Source organism: Orcinus orca, chromosome 13 (genome assembly GCF_937001465.1).
Source record: "Orcinus orca chromosome 13, mOrcOrc1.1, whole genome shotgun sequence".
Classification (NCBI taxonomy): domain Eukaryota; kingdom Metazoa; phylum Chordata; class Mammalia; order Artiodactyla; family Delphinidae; genus Orcinus; species Orcinus orca.
Genome location: NC_064571.1, coordinates 86,032,097 through 86,054,550, shown reverse-complemented (window position 1 = coordinate 86,054,550; position 22,454 = coordinate 86,032,097).

Below are 22,454 nucleotides of genomic sequence, written 5' to 3'. Positions count from 1 at the left end.
AAAGAAAATAGACAACCCAATTTCACCCACAAGCACTATCAAATGAAACAACCAATATCATTTCCCAATCTTGCACCTACTCCAGACAGACGTCACAGAGGATGAAATATTTTGTAACTTGTAAACAGAAACAAATGGAAAGTCTCTCCTTAGGGTAAAAAAATTGCTTCAAAACAACTGGACTTGTTTATATTCAGACTAAAGCCCCACCAAGGTAGAATTGTTTTTGAATCACAAAGAAACATGTGGCAGGGAAAGCAATATTTTTAAACCAGAAAAAAATACATGTTGGCAAAAAATTTTAATAAAATAGGAAGGCTTACTCTATAATACTGAGTTCAAAAGACAGGATTCAAGTTAAATAGATAACACTGTTCTAGCAAAAATGATTTACACACACACACACACACACACACACACACACACACACACACATCCCTTGGTAATCTCTCTCTGCAAAAGAGAAAAGATGAATAAGCCACAACATTCACATGGCTGCCCCTTGACAGTACAACCACAGATTACTTTTTTCTTAGAATCTTTATGCTTTTTAGAACTTTCCACACTTTCTGCCATGAGCATATATTACTTTGAAAATACGTTTATTACAAAAAGGAAGTAAGTAGGGGAAAATTAACAGCAGCCAAAAGACTAATACGTCCATGAAAGCATTTTCAACAAAAAGTTTGAGTCACAGCTTCTGTCCACTTACTCCTTCACACCTCCATCTCCCCAACTGAAAATCTTGGATATTTTAAAATGATAGGAACTCCATACACAATAGCATAAGAAAGTTTCTATATGGCAGATGCTATCAGAACTACAAAAATGGGATAGGTGGCTTTGGCCAGACGCCCTCTAACAGTGCTAGGCAGGTGGGGGTGCCACGTCCCAGCCCCACAGCAGACGAAAACCACCTACTCCTTGTTTGAGAAGCTCGGCTTGTTTTCAGTGGCTTGCATTCTTTGGGCAACATGTTAGAGGTGCTGGATTCTCCTGCTAAGCCTGCGGGTATGCCACCCCGATCAGAGGCCCCCGTCCATCACCTTCATCCTAATGAACGAGAGCACAGGAAGTTTCAGGAACATCCCTAATGGAATCTATTCCGAGCCCCCTCCTCCTACCAGCTACAGGGAACATGCACCATGATTTTCAAAAGCCCAAATGAAGTCTTTATACTAAGGAAGGACATGCTATCAAAACAGCCACCACCATTCTGAATCTAGAAGGATTCAGAATCTGCCTGGATTGGCAGCTTCTCCCAGTGGTGAAGAACTCGCTTCCGGCTATGTGCCACGTGCCAAATTCATTTTTGTCCATAGAACAGCTGAGCCTCTTAGATTTCCAGGAATCCCTCGGCGTAAGGGTTCCTCTCGCCAACCCTGCCCCTGCACTATTTTAATGATAGACACAGACAGAAGGAAGGCATAGTGACAAAGGAGGCTCCTTTGTCACAGCAAAGAATAGCCACAATAAATTCCCTTTGCAGACCTCACTGGTCTCCTGGGGATAATGACCCTCATTAGCATGTGCAGGTGTGTGACCTCCTCCAACTCCCAAGGTTGTGATGGGTAGCGGTCTTGGAGGGGGGTATTTCATTTACTAAATGGGGATGCCCTAATCATTAATGTTCTCTTGCCTTTCTGTTAGAGTTAAGGAAGAGCTGCAAATCCAATGGGATACTGTCTTTTTATCATCCCAGATCAGCTCACCCTGAAGACACCTGAAGCATCGACGCCCCTCCACTCCCAAAGCAGGAGCCATTTGAATGAGCTTTCTCAGGAACACGTGGTTCTTTCAGCTAACATTAAAATAATCGGGCTGAGTTGGGGTGGGCAACTTATAATGCTCCTGTTTCAGAGAAAAAGAACTGTAGGATCAGGAGGTCAGAACTGCCAGCAAGACAGAGGGAACTAAACTCCAGCTCTCAGAAATGTTTCTGGCCCCAATTTCTAGCTGTGCCACTAGCTTTATAAAGAAACACAAATGTTCAACAGAACTCTTTGAGACAACACACACATCCTCTGTGCCTCTTATTTGGTACTCAATCATATTCCGTGAGTGTGTATACTACCCATGAGAATAAGATCTATCTAATCTCACTTGGGCTTGTTTATGTCCTCTCATAATGCAGGTGCCAGAAACACGTGTACAGTGACCTGTTACATTAAATCTGACCTGTAGATGGACACAACGAATGAACAGAATAAGCAGCATAACTTAACAAAAAGACCACAGCTCCGGAGTCTAAAAGACCTACACCCACACCTGAAATCACATCACAACTTACTACATTTGTTACTCTGAGCAGGACTCTGGTTTCTCATCTTTAAAATAGGATAATAATATGTACCTAGAAGGACCATTAACATCACCAGAGGTAATGGCCGTGTGTCACATGCAATGGCAGCTGTGGCTGTTATGTCCTTTACCCGCTAGAAATGAAACTTCTTGTACTTAGGTAAAAGTTTTCATCATTTCTACATCACTACTGGCATTTTGTTTAGTTCAGCAATTATTTTGTTGTTATTTTTATTTAAAAAAAAAAAACACACTGAAATAGAGGCTGTGGCGGTGAGAGGCCCACGTACCGCAAAAAAAACCAAACAAACACTGAAATAAATTTTTAATAAGACCCCCTAATGGCTGGGTACTTTGGGATATGGACACATGGGGAAGCGTCTGCCCTCAGGGAACTTAGACTCCTGCTGTAGAACCAAGTCCAAGGCAACACCAAAGGAACCTACACCAAAAACTGTGGTACGGAGTAAGCACCTTGTCTGTGGGAAGCATTCGGTAAATGCTTGTCTACTGAACTGAATGAAGTCAGGTGATAATGTATAAGAGGACAGTGAGGACATGGTGAGTGGCCATGACCAGAAGAAAGCATTTAGGGCTCATCTCAGCAACTTCATCATCCAGAACAGGGCCCTGGACGGCCAGGCTTTGCAAGACGTGAGAAAATGAGAGAATGATGGGGGGTGTCCGGTGGGTCCCAAGTGCTGAGCAGGTGGCTCCATGAAAGGCAATAAGCAGAGCATCATTTTCAGAAAAAAAGCATATTTCACCTGTTTTTCCTGGGGCCGGTGGTGAGTATTATTTTACTGATGTCAACCCTGAAAACATTACAGGGGCCTCTTCCTGGTCAGCTGAGCTTTTTCAAAACTGTCTCCCAGGGCGGTAAGCTGCCCTTGGGCCCATCCTATGCCCTTCCATGCACAGAAGGCCTGGCAGCTACAAGGAATCCAGACCTGGAGTCGGGGGCCCTGGGTGCACCGGCTCAGCCCAGAGACGTCCTGAAACACGGGCCAGAAAAGTGGGTGCTGCTGGGGTGCCTCTGATAAGCCCTGGCCAGGAGGCCGGGGACCTGGTCTGGTTCTCGCTCTGCCACCCACCCTCCCCTCCAGGCCGCAGGGCTGGCCCTGGACCCGATAGCTCTAACCCTCACTGCAGGTCTGGCCACACAGCTGCTTGGAGTCAGCATGTGTTTCAACAATGCTTCATCTCCACAAGGAGATGACCCTTGGGCCCGAAATATGGATACGGCCAGCGGGGACTGTATCTCTGCCCTCCCGCTAGTGTGAGAGAGAATCATAGCATCCTTGAGCTGGAAGACCCCCCCAGCTCCCTCACTTCACAGATGCGGAGGCTCCGGCCAAGTGTCCCTCTGGCCACAACTGCAGCGCAGACAGGACGGCGGGCAGATGAGGCGTCAAGGGCCGCAATGCTGCAGACGCTGCTCTTCACCAGGCTCTTAGGACAGCATCAGATGTTATATTTAACATTGCCACACTCGGCCAACAGCTGGCACACCAGACATAGAGGCTCTGAGATGTTCCCACGGAGATTTAAGCCCAGTTCAGTGGCTGGTTTAGGTCACAGGCTGGATGCAACCAGAAGGGCGGTGGTGTGAGGAATCGGGAGATTGGGATTGACATATATACACTAATATGTATAAAATAGATAACTAATAAGAACCTGCTGTATAAAAAATAAATTAAATTAAATTTTAAAAAAAAGACGTCATGATGCTGCAGACGCAGTCAGACAAGAGCCTGTCCTTGTGGGAAGAGACCTATTCATGGAGCTGTGGGCGGACACTTTGCACCCAAGAATCCCATGAGGCAGGAAATTCAGCTAAATGATTAAGCTCCCCGCAGTCTCAGCTTTAATCAGCAAAAGAACCAGAATGTGCACTCGGTTCTGTATGAGGCCGCCGCCAGGGGTGTTTTGCTTTGTTTTGTTTTGTTCACTCACCATAACTTGTCTGACCCCGCTGTGCCCTGCCTATCTAGCTGACAAGATATTGGTCAGGAAGAGGGTAAGTGGGCAGTTGCAAGGAAGTGCAGAAGAGCATCACTTATCCCAACCTGGAGGTCGAGGGGACCGGATGTTGCAGAGTGTCTGGGCTCCATTACTAGGACTGAAAGAGGATAAGCAGGTGAGGAGGGTACAAGGGGCAGAGGAAAGAGCAAGAGAAGAGAAAAGTCTCCAAATAACCTGGTGATTCAAGGAACCTCTGGGCCCCTTGATGTCACTCATGCATTTTGCAGTTCATGCTCAATGACAGAGCGCAAGCCCCAGCCATTCCCTCCCACCATGAATCAACAGGAAAGGAGCAGGCAGGTCAGGAACCCACAGAGCCATCGCCAACCCCATGCATCATTCACTGTTCCGTTCTCTGGATGCTTGCCTTTACTCCATCCCTCCTCCACCTCTGTTCCAGCCCTGCCTGTTCATCGAGGACAGATCCATGTGCTGCTTCTCCCCACTGTCTGCCCCCTTGGAATCAATTTTCCAATTAGTCATGTGGACCGTTTACTCCCAGAAGGAGAGGACCCCTGGATTCCCCTTTGTGGCTCCCACTCACCTTCCCACTTGGTCCTTGATTCATCACAGACAGGGATGCCTGACAGGTTCAATGAACTGAACTCCAAGCAGCTGATGCACATAAAGGACAGGGTGGATGGTCACCTAACTGAGAGGTGGGGATCCGACCTCATGAAGAGGAGAGCAGTGCTTTAACAAAGCCCAGTGCTATGTGGGAGGCATGCGTTGGGACAAAGCCAGTGACCTGGGAGCTCAGGACACCCAGGTGACAGTCCAGCTTTCAACCCTACCTGGCTGCAAAGTGGAAATAGTAACACTATCGTTTTCAGAAGATTCTGTGGACATTAAATGACATAATGTGTAAGAAAAACACTCAGTACATTCAGAAGTGCTTTTTAAGGCCAACGTAAAATCCATACAATTGTAGGTTGCTACTTAAGAATCCAGTATCATGATTCCCCCTCCCCTCGTGGCTTCAGGTCATTGATGGCTGAAGCTACAAATGTCTTGCTCAATCTGCACTCAGAGTTGGCTCATTTGATGCCAAACAACAACCCCGGGCTGGCCTCTTTTTGGGGCAGTGGAAGGAGTCCAGGCTGGGAGGGGAGTGGGGAAGGGATTCCCGTGCTGGCCCCAGTCAGGAAGGGACCGGTCCATTCTCTGTGCTTCTGTGCTTCCATCACTTTTCTCCAATAAAGGCCTTGGCTTTGATGGCATCCAGGACCATTGTCAGGTTAAGAATTCACTGACCTAAGCTCTAAAATTTCTAGGATGAGGGCACTGGGGTCTCAAGGCAGCCCTGCTGCATGTGGTTGTGTGACAGGGTGGCTCCGTTGTTCCTTGATTCTCTTTCTGTGGTTCTACACGCCCCATTCAACTTTCCCAAGACCGGCGCTTAGGGAGTATCCCCTGTGCATCATTTTCTCATGTGCCCTGCCATCGGCGTACACCATTCAATCCTTCCTCCCCAACCTACTTCCTAATTTATGTAGCAATGACCTTGATTTTGCCCTTTTCTACAATTGTTGCAAAAGAAATTCAGGGGCCTCTTTGAGCAGCCTGGACAGAGAGAGGTGCTGTGAGCTCAGGCCGCCCTGCAGGGTAGACTTTAAAAGCGCCCACATTAAGGTAGGTGTTGTGAAACAAACTCCGAGGTGTCCCCAGGAAACGCTCCCTGGTGGTGAGCTGAATTGAGGAAATTACTTGTATTCCAGCTGAAGCGCTGAACCTCGGGGTCATGATTACACCCCCTAAAAGTCCTATGGTGCTTTGGACAAGAATTGCAGGGTGGCACAGCAGGGGCCTGGAGGTGTTCCCACGGTGGGGAGGGCGGGAACCAGGCCCCGTGGGCTTCCTGACCTGCCTTGCCTTGGAGTACTCTGAGCTGATTGGTCATTTCCAAATTTGGCCTGCGTTTTCAATTATATGAAATCACATCCAATCAACACACACAAACTCTATGCCTCCTGTGTGCCAGGCTCTGGGCTCGCCTGGGGAGCCGACACCTGGAGAGGCTTCTTGGAGAAAGAAGGGACTCACAACACCTGAGGTTATGAAAGAATCAAAGCACGAGCGGATTGTGCCAATGGTTAATTATCAGATGGGGTGTATGGCCAAGACGGTCTGATGCAGAAGGAAAGAAAAGAGAGAGGGGCTGTCGGGGAATGTGCTAGAAGGATGGATTTAAGCTGAACCCACAAACCAAGGGAGACAGTGCCAACGGAGGGAAGAAATTAAATTCTCCAAAAGGGATACCCAGCAGGTACAGCCTCAGAAGATGCGAGGAGACAAGAGGACTTTTAAAAGTATGTCCACTCCACAGGCTGCACTTTTACCCCCTTCCCATGGTCCCAGGGCCTGGAGTCTGATCTGCTGAGAAAATTGCCCATTTTCCAACCTCAGTGGACACAGCAAGCCTTGGAGAGAAAGGCATAGGACAGTGGAAACTATACCAGCCTGGTCAGGAGACAAAGGAACTACAGTGACCAGTGGCCCTAAGACCTGGCACCGGCCACACAAATTCTCTGAGTCTCCATATCTTCACTCGTGAGCTGAGGAATAACCCAGCAGGGCTTCCTATCCCACGGGATCCTTGCAGGAATCAAACGAAGAAATGGATGTGACAGGGGATAGGACCTAAGGGGTTACATGGCTGCAGGGTTAGCAGGAACAGTGGAGGCAGAGGGCACACGGGGCATTGCTCCAGGCACCGGCTCTGCAGCTGGAGACACAGCCTGCATTTTAACCCCGACTCAGCCGTTGACTAGTTGGAGAGATTACTTTACACCTGTATACCTTGGTTTCCTCACCCATTAAAAGGCAATGAGTCCGATTCCTATACCTCATAGGACTAAATGAGCCGATACTTGTAGAGCTCCCAGAGCATGCTTAAGTCTTCAATTAACATTAGTTATTTATTAAAAGTGCTATTTTTATTATTACTGAGGAGGACCAGTTATTGATAACACTCAGAGCCCAGGGTGATATATATATCCTGGCTAGAGATCCAGGGAAGAGTTATGTTACAGCCTGGAGTTGACATTGCAGTCTGAAGGCAGAAGTCCCTCTTCTTCCAGGGAAATCACTCTTCTTCTCTTAAGGCCTTCAACTGATTGGATGAGGCCCACCCACATAATGAAGGGTAATCTGCTTTCCTCAAAGTTTACTGATTTAAATGTCAACCTCATCTAAAGAAACCTTCTCAGCCACATCTAAACTGGTGTTTGCTCAATATCTAGGTCAGATGACCCAACCACACTGACATATAAAATTATCCACCACCACAGGGCCGGGTCTCTCGTGTGAACCTCTTTTGCCATCCCTAAAAGAGACTCTGCTACTTAGAAGCTGCTCAATAAATACTCAGCAAGTGAATGAATGGATGGATAGATTAGTGATTCTATATAATCACTTAGAAGCTATTGTATTTCAGAGATAATCTGTTATAAAAAAAAAAAATCCATGTGTAACTGTTTTTGGCATGAATCAAATGGACTTTTGGAAAAAAGCATTTGTTGTTCTATTTTGAGTCTTCCCCTGTGGACCCTAGAGGCTGACGGCATCCATCCACGGACCAGCCGACCACCCCTCCCTGCCCTGGCTCACACCCCATTACAAAGAACATCACTGTCTGGAGGGCAGAATAGGAAAGGGCGGGAGGGATTAACTCCTGCCAAGAAACAAGCCACGGCTCCTCTGCCTCAGGAAACAGCCAAGGCTGAGAGGAAGCTGCTGCAGGTGTCTGTTCCAGGGGTTTCCATGTTTATGAGGATCCCCAGGATCTAGAAAAACAAGGTGCAAACCGACAGGCTAGACGGTGTTTACAAGTTGTTTAGCAAACCTACTTGTAAACGTCTGATCAATAATTTACGTGAACGTGCCTCAAATTAAAAGTGACCCTAAGGCAGCCTCATCCAGCACTGGTGGAGTCTATCTCTTTATTTCTCTTGTAACATCTTAAACATCGTAAGGGATTAGTCTTGGGATCGCCAAAGTTCATTGTCCAGAGAATCTAATGTTTGCTCAAGGATAAAATTCAGATCAGAAAATTACAAGATTTCTGAATTGGAATGACCCGACACATCCAAACATCAGAAGCAGGTCCGGGGGGGCAAGGTGGCGTGCTCAGAGTCACGAAGTTGAGTAGTTCTGGCGCTGAAACCAAGTCGCCTCCTCCTAGCCCTGGCCCAGAGCCTGGTCATTGCACTGTGGTTTGCCATCACTGAGAGAGGTTATAGCTGGGGAGGACTCACATAAGTAACCAGTTAGGCTTTAACTTGCAACTATATAAAAAGGCTTCCTGGTCTAAAATTCGACTCACAGTTTAGCTCAGAGATAAATTCCATGATTTCCCCCTTGCCAAAACCAGTATTTATGGCATTTGAGTGAGCAGCAAATTACCAGTTTCAAGCAAAAAAAAATGTCCTTTCTACATGTTCACAAACATATCATCACCTCCAAATACTACATCACTATAATAAAATATATGGAAAATTAGCTTATCATATTTGGAGTAATTTAATCAAATCAATATATTCTACCAACCCACACAAGTGACTCATATAATTACAGTAGATTGACAAAAATTACTTCATATTAATAAGCAAACAAGACACTTTAAAAAGAATACTGTCCTCCTCTCCTCTGTATAAGTTTACCAATTTATGAGAAGGATGCTATCTTAATGTGTAAAATGACATTTATCTATCATAAACTTTCCATAACATTCAGCTTCAGAATGATTAAAAAACATCAGGACCCAAAGTATGTAAAAATATATCTGAACAGGAATTCCACCCTTAGCTGGTTTGGCATCCCTGACACAGCATTAACTGTGATTGTGACGCAAGTCCAGCCGAGGGCTCCAGGAGATACAAAGACCATTCCACTTGTTCATAGACATCTCCAATGTTCATGGTAGCTCCTTTCCTGACCACAGATCCCAGAGGGAGAAAAGCCCAGTCTTCTTCTAGCGAAATGCCCAGCAAATTTCATTATTCAACCAAAGATAACAACCAGTGTCTTTAGGTGAGAATTTCTTCCCTGCTTTTCTCAGGAAATTTATGTTCTTCTGAATCCCAAATCCTAAGAAAAGTCAATCGTGAACACACGAGGAAAACGGGAATAATTATAATTTTCCTACAAGAAATAGAGTTAACAGGCAAGACCTTATTAGTTTAATGGAAGCCACTGATTCAAGTCAAAAGCAAGAGCAGGAAATGTTATGTGTGGAGTCCAGGGTTAAGATCAAAGTTATTAGAAACTGGGGGCAGAGCAAGGAGCAGAGACGTCTTGTGATTTAATCAGTCCATGCTGCTTGTGGCCATTGCCATGTGTGTTCTGGCCCTGTGTGCTGCTGAGGGTGTACCATTATTGCAAATAAAATAAATATTAATACATGTATAGAACAGGGTATACTTTACACAAATCTTATGAGTGCTCCAAGAAATAGCAAGTTTGGGAAGAAAAATAAATACTTAAATTGGGAATATTGACATGTGATTCTCTGGTGCTGTGAACCACGCTAAGAGAGCTAAATGTTACATTATTCAAACATACCCAATAATATTCTCTAGTGTTTTCTAGTGTTTGAGTATTTGCTATAGACTACAGTTCTCTGTAAATATTTTAACAGAAGAAATGCAAAGAGAAAATGACAGTGCTGTGGATTACTACATGAAATCAGAAACTGATGTAAAATTTGAATTAGCAAAAAAAAATTTTTGAATTAGCATAAGTGATAGTGATTTCAACAGCAACACCAAAATCAGGGCAAGTAGACAAAATATCTTCTTTCTTCTTTTTTTTTTCATTTTCATTGTTAAAAAAGAAAAACCGGTGACATATGTGGTAATGCCCAAATTGAAGGTGCTTTTGGACAAAGAATAATTAGACCAACTCAAGACAAAATGTAAGGAAATTGTCTACGTCTGGAATATTTGTTACAAAACAAAGATCGAGAGTATCACATAAGGCAATTGATGCTTTAGGTGTTATTTTTAAAATGGAAACTTAGATACTTGGGATAATGTCTTTCCATTTTGAAATGATTTTTATTCGGTATATATTTTGTATTAAAGTTCTCTTCTTTTAATGTTTCCTGTTATCAAATATCTCTATCAGGAAAAGATCACTTTTACACGCTATCAAAAGATGTAATCTTACCATAATGCATTAGTTCATAATAATAAACCATACATTTATGATGATAAATTTTGCTTACAGAAATCTTCTGAGAGTTTTAGTATAATCCTATTACAATAAAAATCATTCATTATTTATTATAACCCTATTATAATAATCATTCATTGTTTATTCATTGTTATTATTATAACCTTATTATGATAAAAATCATTCATAATTTCATATACATATATAAAACATGAAAAATACAGCCTAGCTCACGATTTCAGGGATTCCCTAGAATTCCCAAGAATTTCAATTTCTTATTCTCAGATCCCAAATGTTAATATTAATTAAAGATTTAAAAAAAAAAAAAAGAATGTTTGGAAACACGAAGCCCAATGGTTAAGGTAGAAAGATGATACAATTTATAATGTAGATTTTGTAAGGCAGGAAGTAGAATTTTTGTCAGATAATCCTCTCCACCACTGTAATAACAGTTAATATGAAAATGTATCCCAAAGAAGTTTATCAAAAGACCAATAAATTGTAAATATAAAATGAAAGCCATGTTGCTTTGGTGATGTAATGATACAAAGGTAAAACATCTCTTCCAATTTTTAGCACCTCTTTAGAGCTAATTTCTATTTCACTTAGAAGTATTTCGAAGAGTTGGTCTCCATAAATAATAAAAATCTTAATAATCAATTAATTAATATTTATAATTATTATTTAAATAAAAATAAATCCTTTGAAATGTAGGTTCTACACTTATGAAAGGCATTCTATTATTTTGCTCTGAATTATTTTATATATCTAATCTCTTGATATTGGTGGAGAGAAAAAAGAAAGAAAACAAAGAAATTGAAAAGAAGCAATTCTTATACAACTGCACAGCAAAATAGATTTCCTTGAAAGCTGTTTTTGGAGCTAAGCCTTGGATCCAATAATATAAACATCCTCTGAGCTTTTCCTAATTCATCTTTACTTGATGGTGGTTGCAGACTGGAGTCTCCAGGAAGCAGATGCTGGGATGGAATTGAAAGCACAAAAGGTTTACTGGGGAGAAACATCTATTAAGAAAGAAATGGGAGGAAGCAGGATTGAGCAGAGGAGCTGACAGATTGCAATGACAAAGGGCAAGGCCAAGTCTCCCCAGGGAGGTCCAGGGCAAAGATCACCTTCCGAAAGTCATGTTGAGCAGAAATGGATAGACCCTTCCTCCACCACTTCACTTGGGCATCAGCAGAACTGTGGCTGGAAAACTGAGGCAGATCTTCCGGAAACTAACAGCTGGAGGCTACCAGCCAGCCATACTCATTGCAGTGGGAAGCATTCCTGTTCTCCAAAGGGCATTTGAGCAGCACATCTCTGTAACAACTACATAGAAAATATGACCAAAAAATCAAAAACAAAAACTCAGTAAGTATAGGCAAAATCCCCCAAAAGTCCCACTGAATTTTAACCTAGTACTTTTGTTAAAAGAAGTATTTTTACATAATTGGTGGAGTAGACTTTTACAACTCCGAGTCAGAAACTACAAATAGTATGAAATCAATTAGTCAAAGGACAAAATCTTCCCAGTGGGGTCTTATACTCCTCTCCAAAAGCAACAGAACTACAATAATCACGTTCAGAACGTTCTCTGACGAGTACAATATAAACTTGGAAACGTTTTAGGAATCAGAACCATTTTGGATATACGTGTTAAAATAAAATCGCAAAACTAGATGTTAAAGTGATAAGTACGTTATGGGGGTGTTGACTGATTCCAATACACTTATTGGAATGAACAGTGCAGGAATGTTGGCTATATTACTGGCATTAATTGGTGAGCAGCAAATAAAGCTATATATTTTCTCCATCTGTCTCTGGGGTCATCTCATATTTGCAAAGGCTCACAATGAGATAATAGGCCCGGTTTGTAAAGGGGGTTCTCCATTTTTGCCCAGGCAATTAAACGGAAAGAGTACAACCCCACGGTTGCCTAATTGCGGGTTCAATTAGCCAGGACCCCTCATTCAGAGGCTGTGAGTGACAGATCAGTCAATTATTCGATAGCAGACACAAGGATTTGCACATGCAATTCTGTATTCAAAGCTATTCACAGACTCTAAAATTGATAAATAATGGGAAAGCCTCCTGAAACATTTTTTTCCCAAGCGAATTGTCTGTCATCTCAAAAGAAGAGACTGATTTGATTCTAGGGCCCATTTGTGAGCTTAGGTCAACCAAAGGGAGCAGCCCCATCCTTGGCTTCACCCAAAGCCCTTTAGAACCCTTTGAAGAATGGAACATTTAGGACCATCTTGGACCTTGTATGGCCACTCCTGGCCTTAGCCGACCTCTAACACTCCTCACGTCTAAACTCATGCCATTGGGGTTAATCTAAAACCTACCATGCATGCATCATTTATTCAACAAAAATTATCAATATTAAGAGCTGTTTATGAGATGTAATAGTCCATAGGACATGATCCCTGCCAGGAAGCTCGTATTCTCTCAAGATATGTAAATGAGCAGATTCAATACGATGCAAGAATTGGAGAGGTATGAAGGTGGGAACAGAAGATGAGGTGCCTCCCCCTGCCTGGAGGAGAGTGGGAGGAACTCAAGGGATGATGGGGGCATTGAGTAGCCTTCAAAGCAAAGGATGTATGCTCAATGGAGGATATGATCTCCCATCAATTATCCAGAATAAAATGCCACCTAATAATAGTGTATCTCATTGCACAACTTGCCTAAAAAAAGTAACTACTATTTTTTTCTCTTTTTAAGGTTATTCTCCTATATTCGTTAGGTTAAACTAAATGCTTTTATACATAAATCCAAACATATGTATTGGCTCAGATGCCACAGAAATTCATTTAATAAAAGAAAAGGTTTACAGCCAAATACCTAATAATGTTATTAAATATTAATAGACTATAAGTAAAAGACAGATTGTCAGACTGAATTTACAAAACAATATATGTATGTATAAGTAAATATATATATAAGTGTATATATAAGTATACATGTATGTATACTACCTACAAGAGACATACTTTAAATATAAGGATACACAAAGTTTAAAAGTAAACAGAAAAATATACAGAATGCAAACACTAATAAAAAGAAAGCTGTTCTGATCATACTAATAACTGCAGAGATAAAGGGGTATATTTCATTAGGATAATAGGATCAGTCCAACAAGAAGCTACAACAAGCTTAAATTTGAATGCATCTAATAATATAACTTCAAAATATATCAATCTTAAAAATTCACAGAACTAAAGGCAACTAAAAAGATAAATCCACAATCTCAGCTGAAGCGTATAACACACCTCTTTAGTACCTAAAAGAATAAGGAGTCATGAATATCAGTAGAGACACTGAAAATTTGAACAATACGAACAACAAATTATCTAATTAAAATACATAGAACCCCACACTCAACAACTGAAAATACACATTCAGGTGCACTTACTTCAGGGCCATTCACTCCTACCACCAAAGCAGGACACGTTCAGAGTCTCTATTGAATGCCCCAGATATGCAAAGAGGAGGGTCTCCTTTGGCTGGTTGGAACTTGAACATCCCCTAGCCCCATGTAACCTCTAGGGATTATTCACCTTACATGTCCCCAGTCTTTCTTGCCTGGAGTCATGGAATTTCATATTTTGTACATTTGGTTTAGTAATCAGCAAAAGAACCAAGGGAAAAACAATGTAGATCCAGGCAGGCTTTCTCTGCATGGCTGCTGCCCCTCTGGTATTGTGTACCACCAACGCTAGGCACCTCCACCTCTCTGAGCCCTGATCTCTGTCAACACCACTGATCTCTGCTTGGAACCCCTCCTCACACTGGCCTAGGAAGTGTCACTAGGCAGAAATCCAGGGATATTGGTTCACCTTACTTGTTTCCAATTTCTGTAGTCTGTTCTCCAGTGCCTGCAAAGAGTTGTTTCACATATTTGATCGAATTTTCTACCTGTTTATGGTCCCAGTAACTCCATCATGACAGTCTATTTTTTTTTTCTAAATTTTTAAAAAAATATTTTACTGGTCATTGATATGTCTGGACTCACTGGACTATCTTGATGGAAGTGTTCTCATCAAATTTCACCCTTCAGATACCAGTCATCTTTCACATCACTAAGGATATATTTCATCTTTGGGATGGCATATATGGATAAATTCACACACAGGGACATGAGTCCATGAAGGGCAAGGATCTTAGGATCTTGCAGTGGTTGAATGTAGATCAGCAAAAAGAACTTAAGAGTTCATCATCTACTCCAAGATCTCATTTTTAAAGGTGATGTGAGAACTAACTAGTTGTTCATCAAATCTGTTTTGTCTTCTCGGCACAAAACTAGAATGCATTAACCAGCCTCATGTGCAATTAGGTATAGCCTTGTGTTTGAGTTCTGGCCAAGGAAATATGAACAGATGTGACACCTACCTATTCAAAAGTACTTCCCACATAATCTTTAACTCTTTTCTCATCCACCTACTCAATGACAAGGAGGACAGGACAGCGTTATAATAGGGAAATATCCTTGATCACTGAAAGATCAGGTGGAAATCCGGTGAGCTGAGCACGGAGATCACTCAGTCTACCTCGACACAAACAGGACCCCTTTACTGTGTTAAGCCACTGGGACTTGGGGGCTTTACCTGTAACAGCAGCTGGTGTTACCTTAACAGATGCTGAAGCAGAAACTGATGCTCAGGAAGAGGAAATGACAGAGTTCATCAGTCCAATATTTTTTCATATGAAAGTCATCTCCATGTTGGTTCTGTAGAAAGGGCCAGGTGCCTTATGGGATATTGAATCATTTCAGTACCTACAATAGTGCCTTTTTAATGTAGCTTTTAGTTTTTTTGTCCAATATAAGCCCCTAGAATATGATGAAGGTAAAAAGCTCCGTTCAGTTTTCCCGGTACTCTAAAATAGTATTGGCAAACAGCAAAGATCTTCATCACATCTGCCCTGAGCAGATCTGGCCCTGCACATGAAAGGGAAAGAGACCTTCAACAGAAAAACTGAGATGGAGTAGATTTGTGACTTCCTTACTACTAGCTATTTGCCAAATAATTTTGTAAAGAAGGGTAAATGATGAGGCTAAGAGAACAATCAAGCATGCCTTCATTTAAAGATTTAACTAACCGTAGAAATAATTGAAAACAGGCCATTGGAATTACATCCCTCAAACTAAAACACCAAGATAAGAATTGCCTCAAGGACTCTAACTTTTATCTAATGTCTCTACTTTTGACTACTCTAGGCACAAAGAATATCGACATCTCATACAACAAGTGGTTTTCTTCTCCTTAGCCCCCTGACCACTTCCAGTGTCATGTTCTAGTTGAACACCTTGGCCACGTAATTTAGCCTGAGTGCCAGGTATGAATGTGTTGCCTCCAGCTCCAAATCCACCTCTCACTGACCTGCTTTGTGAGATTCTAAGGTTCGGTGTTCCCATCGGAGTGTTAGGAGATTGATTGATACCTGCTTCCTCCGTGTCAAAGGATTACTAAAGATCAAATGCAGTTAGTCTTAGAATTCCTTCTGCAGTGAACAAACCACCTCTGCATGAACCACCGCCCTGGCGATGTGGAACAACTTAGTGTCACTCCTTCTATCACAAGAGGGGGATTTTGTCCTGAAAACATGTCAGTGCCTGATGACATACAGTCATATGGAAATAGGAAGCGAGCACGAATTTCTAATCTCTGCAGCCAAATCAGCTGTTTTCTACGCGCTTCTGCTTTTGCACCTGCTCCCCACGCTGTCAGCCATGTGGAAAGTCCACCCGCTGCCCTGTTCCAATGGGAAGAATGAGAGGAAGGAAGGAAGCTCTTCTTCAGGCCCATCTGACAGGTGTGGGCACCCAATGACCGGGGGCGGGGGGGTGGCTTTCCCTCCCTGCCCTTTTATTGAAATGAACTCTCCAGTTCTTTCGTGAAGAGGTAAAGCCAGCCTTGCAGTGTCACTTCTGGGGTTATTTATACACCCACAGAGCTCAAGGCTTGGGTGTGGCCGTGAGTATGAAGTTCATCAATTGAACTCTGATGAGGCTGGCTGAACACTTCCCCCCAATTAGTTATTTTCACCGCAAAGAAGTGCAGGTGCCTGGCTTCCTGTGCCGAATGACTGGCCAGGTGGGGATGACTCAGTGGCATGTGTCGCGGTGATCTGAAGCAGTCAGAGTGGGCTGGGGTGCTGGGGAAGGTCTCTAACCACAAGCAGATCCCGCTGGGGCCGTGTGTCCCTGGGGCTCCCAGCCCGCCAGTCTCAGGCTCCCCCTTGCAGAGCTGAGACTCACGGACCCCAGAGGAACAACAGGTGTAGGGGGAGGGGTGGTGAAATGGTCTCTATCGTTTTTATAGCAATCCCTTCTCATTTTCTACACTGCAGCCTTCAGTCCATTAAATGTAATTTCCTGGCATCACCCAAGCTTGAAAGGCCAGATCAAAAGTACCGAGTGTCCCAGCTGTGCGGGCCTCGTTCAGGCTGAACATTAACCACAGCCCTTGCAGATGATTCACTCCATTTGAGACCTGGAAGCACCCTGGATGCTTCCTCTCTGTGGGATTGGCTTTATTGTTCTCCCTGCCCTGCAGTTGTGAAAACATTTCCGAAATGCAGTCATCTCCCCTACAACAAAACAAGTCTGCCCCTGCCTAGGTGTCACACCTGTATGGTGCACAAATGAGGAGAGGGCTTTCAGAACTGGAAGAAGAACCCATAGTTCTCAGACCGACAACAGGCTGCAAATCACTTTTACATGTCATGGATGGAGACCACACAGAAAGGCTTTGAATTCACGTTTGGGGAAATATAATGGCCCAGAGAGCTGAATTCTGTGCTGGTGATCACTTTTCAAGATTGCACTGAAGAAACCTAGAAAGAAGACCCTGAGTGCTGGGAGCACAGTAGGTGATGAGTGAAAAGCAGCAGCGGCTGTAGCAGAGGCAGAAGGAACAGGGTAAGATGCGCACTGAACCAAGGACCAAGGGCCATTGAACCAAGGACCCTGAGAGTACCTGCAACACTGAGCCATGACACTGAGAGGAGATGCACCCCGATGTCCTCTGGCCTCTTCACTGTTCCTGATGGTGCTGATGACACTCATCATGAAATGTCCTCAAACCTGGAAAATGTGGCAGAGGGAAAGCGCATTGAACCAAGAGCCAGAAGCCTGGCTCCTATTCCGTCTCTTTCCTCTACTGCTCAAGGCATCTCACCTGTTTTGGCGTCAGGTTCCTCATCTGTTAAAATTGGGAATCATAATTCTGACTTCCTACCTCCCAGGGTTTTAGGGAGAACCAAATGAGATTAGGCAAAAAAAAAAGAAAAAAAAAAAAGAAAGAAAGAAAGAAAAGAAAAGAAAAGAAAAGAAAAAAGAAAAGAAAGAAAAGAAGAAAAAACCTTCCAGAAAGGTAAAACACTAAGGCAGATAGAAGGGGTTGTTTTTACCAATTAAACAAAATGACCAAAAAGTGAAATGGATCATCTCGGCAAAATCTGAATTAGCTCAAGAATCAGAGCTCTCCCTCCACTAGGTCCTTGGTGCTGGTTTCCCCAGCTTTTTATGCAGAGCCAGCCAGTCCCAGGATATGTCGCTCCAGCAGCAACATGTGCGTCCATTCTCATCCTCATCCTTCCAACGTCTTCTGCCTCCAGGATCAGGTAACCACATGCTGACTCTTCAGTAACAAATAAATTTGAACAAAACAAGCCTGCCAAGAAACACCTGCATTTCGATGGTGGTTTCTAGAAACCCATACTGTCTATAGAACCCAAAGGAATGGGATTGTGGTGGTAGAATGACATGCAGTAGGGTTGGTATTTTGGATGGATGAACTGCTCTGTTCCATTCCTATCATCAGCGCCCTACTCCTCCATAAGACAGCCCTGAATATAACGTCATTTCAAGAGAAATGTATGGTTTTGCTGCTGAAACAAAAACTACCATCATTTGAAACTCCTTCATAAAAAGATTCTTCTGAAAGCAAGGAGTCTGAAGTAAATGGCAAGACCAATGACACCAAAAGAAGGGAAGATACCAGTTTTTTTCAAAACTCAGGAAACCAAAGTTTTGGAATGGTCCAAGTCAAAATTCATTGTTTGATAACGGGAAGACAGGGAGATCTAGTTATTTAACTTTCCTTATTCATGGTGTCCTTCGTGTCTCAGTAATTTTACACAGTGTCCCTGTGCCAAAAGAAATAGTTAATAGTTCCACTTATTAAGTAATTAAGTTATAAGTGTTCTTGTCCTGGGAAGTTAGTAGCTGTTTAAAACAATAATACACTAATTGAAAGGAAAAATAACATTTGTTTTTCATTCCAAAATAGCCATTTACTAGTGGGTGTGGGCCCCTGTTGGGCTCTGCACAACTTCTCAATCCTTGGACTCAGAGTGGACATGGCCCACCCTCAAGTCCTGTTTCCTACTGATTTTCATGCCATAGTTGTTTTTATTCTTAGCATGCCATTTTATTCTTTTCATGCCATAATTGTTTTTATTCTGGGGTTTCCCAAACCCCAGCTCTACAAAGGTATGTCATTAAAGGAATGTGGCATGGCCCAACATGGGAACCAAAGTCTCTCAAGCTACTAGTTCACACATTGTCTGATAGATACAGAGCATCGCTGTGTTTCCCTAGAAAATTGAAAATTTTAAACACCCTGCAGGGCCCATGTGAGTTCACTTTAACACCCTGGGGTGCTCCAGAGCTTAGAGAGGGAAATCACAGGTCTAGTGAAAGATCCCTGGGCTGGGCAGCCTGGAAGGCTTGAGATCAGGTCCCGATTCAGCCCCCAAAAAGCTGTGCAACCTTAAGGCAAGTAGTAAACCTCTCTGAGCTTCAGTTCTCTATTTATAAAAGGGAAGTGAGAATCCCTAAAATCACACCTTACTTAGTATTCATTCCTATAAAGAGACAAGCCCAAAGTCATTCACACCCATTTTCAAAAGGCTATAAAGTGTGACTCTCAAATTATGTTCTCGTTCCCAAAATTCAATCCACAGATCTCAGTAAAAACAGAGAAATTGTGCTGTGGCTGCAGGAATTCTGATTCAGATCTGAGATGGGGTCCTGAACGTGTATTTTTTTTTATTGACGTCCCTCCAGATGATTCTGTCGCCTGGATTAATTTAAGAATCATTTCTACTGACAACACAGCAAAATTGAGAGCCTCGTGCTCCAAAGCCCAAAGTCAGCACAAAATGTTTGAGTATATTAACATCAATCTCATTATTTGCTTTTAATGATACTTCATCACATTCTCTTATCCCTTTTAATTTGGTCACATCATTCAAGTGGGTTTAATTCCCAGTTTGTTGTCAGGACTGCCAAGAGGTCTCGCCCTGTCACCACAGAGCTGAAGTCACCCGGTTGTGGTTGGCACCCAGCCCCCAGCTGTTCCCTTGACAAAAGATAGACATACACTCTTTTTTTTTTTAACATCTTTATTGGAGTATAATTGCTCTACAATAGTGTGTTAGTTTCTGCTTTAAAACAAAGTGAATCAGCTACACGCATACATAAATCCCCTCCCTCTTGCGTCTCCCTCCCACCCTCCCTATCCCACTCCTCTAGGTGATCACAAAGCACCCAGATGATCTCCCTGTGCTATGCAGTTGTTTCCCACTAGCTATCGATTTTACATTTGGTAGTGTATATACGTCCATGCCACTCTGTCACTTCATCCCAGCTTACCCTGCCCCCTCCCCATGTCCTCAAGTCCTTTCTCTACATCTGAGTCTTTATTCCTGTCCTGCCCCTAGGTTCTTCAGGACATTTTTTTTTCTTTTTTAGATTCCATATATATGTGCTAGCATATGGTATTTGTTTTCCCCTTTCTGACTTACTTCACTCTGTATGAAAGACTCTGTGTCCATCCCCCTCACTACAAATAACTCAGTTTCATTTCTTTTTAAGGCTGAGTAATATTCCATTGTACATATGTGCCACATCTTCTTTATCCATGTATCTGTCGACAGACACTTAGGTTGCTTCCATGTCCTGCCTACTGTAAATAGAGCTGCAATAAATATTGTGCTACATGACTCTTTTTGAATTATGGTTTTCTCAGAGTATATGCCCAGTAGTAAAATTGCTGGGTCCTATGGTAGTTCTATTTTTAGTTTTTGAAGGTACCTCCATACTGTTCTCCATAGTGGCTGTATCAATTTACATTCCCACGAACAGTGCAAGAGGGTTCCCTTTTCTCCACACACTCTCCAGCATTTATTGTTTGTAGCTTTTTGATGATGGCCATTCTGACTGGTGTGAGGTGATACCTCACTGTAGTTTTGATTTGCATTTCTCTGATGATTAGTGACGTTCAGCATCCTTTCATGTGTTTGATGGCAATCTGTATATCTTCTTTGGAGAAATGTCTGTTTAGGTCTTCTGCCCATTTTTGGATTGGGTTGTTTGTTTTTTTGATATTGAGCTGCATGAGCTGCTTGTATATTTTGGAGATTAATCCTTTGTCAGTTGCTTCATTTGCAAATATTTTCTGCTATTCTGAGGGTTGCCTTTTCGTCTTGTTATGGTTTCCTCTGCTGTGCAAAAGCTTTTAAGTTTCATTAGGTCCCATTTATTTATTTTTATTTCCATTTCTCTAAGAGGTGAATCAAAAAGGATCTTGCTGTGATTGTGTCAAAGAGTGTTCTGCCTATGTTTTCCTCTAAGAGTTTTATACTGTCTGGCCTTACATTTAGGTCCCAAATCAATTTTGAGTTTATTTTTGTGTATGGTGTTAGGGAGTGGTCTCATTTCATTCTTTTACATGTAGATGTCTAGTTTTCCCAGCACCACTTATTGAAGAGGCTGTCTTTTCTCCATTGTATATCCTTGTCTCTTTTGTCATAGATTAGTTGACCATAGGTGTGTGGGTTTCCCTCTGGGCTTTCTATCTTGTTCCATTGATCTATGTTTCTGTTTTTGTGCCAGTACCATATTGGCTTTGTAGTATAGCCTGAAGTCAGAGAGTCTGATTCCTCCAGCTCCATTTTTTTTCCCTCAAGACTGCTTTGGCTATTCAGGGCCTTTTGAGTCTCCATACAAATTTTAAGATTTTTTGTTCTAATTCTGTAAAAAATGCAATTGGCAGTTTGATAATGATTGCACTGAATCTGTAGATTGCTTTGGGTAATATAGTCATTTTCACAATATTGATTCTTCCAATCCAAGAACATAGTATATCTCTCCATCTGTTTGTATCATCTTTAATTTCTATCATCAGTGTCTTATAGTTTTGTGCATACAGGTCTTTTGTCTCCTTAGGTAGGTTTATTCCTAGGTACTTTATTCTTTTTGTTGCAATGGTAAATGGCAGTGTTTCCTTAATTTCTCTTTCAGATTTTTCATCATTAGTGTATAGGAATGCAAGAGATTTCTGTGCATTAATTTTGTATCCTGCTACTTTACCAAATTCATTGACTAGCTCTAGTAGTTTTCTGGTAGCATCTTTAGGATTCTCTATGTACAGTATCATGTCATCTGCAAACAGTGACAGTTTTACGTCTTCTTTTCCAATTTTTTACGTCTTCTTTTCCAATTTTTATTCCTTTTATTTCTTTTTCTTCTCTGATTGCTGTGGCTAAAACTTCCAAATCTATGTTGAATAATAGCGGTGAGAGTGGACAACCTTTTCTTGTTCCTGATCTTAGAGGAAATGGTTTCAGTTTTTCACCATTGAGAACGATGTTGATTGTGGGTTTGTCATATATGGCCTTTATGTCGAGGTAAGTTCCCTCTATGCCTACTTTCTGGAGGATTTTTATCATAAATGGGTGTTGAATTTTGTCAAAAGCTTTCTCTGCATCTATTGAGATGTTCATATCATTTTTATTTTTCAATTTGTTAATATGGTGTATCACACTGACTTATTTGCATATATTGAAGAATCCTTGCATTCCTGGGATAAACCCCACTTGATCATGGTGTATGATCCTCTTAATGTGCTGTTGGATTCTGTTTGCTAGTATTTTGTTGA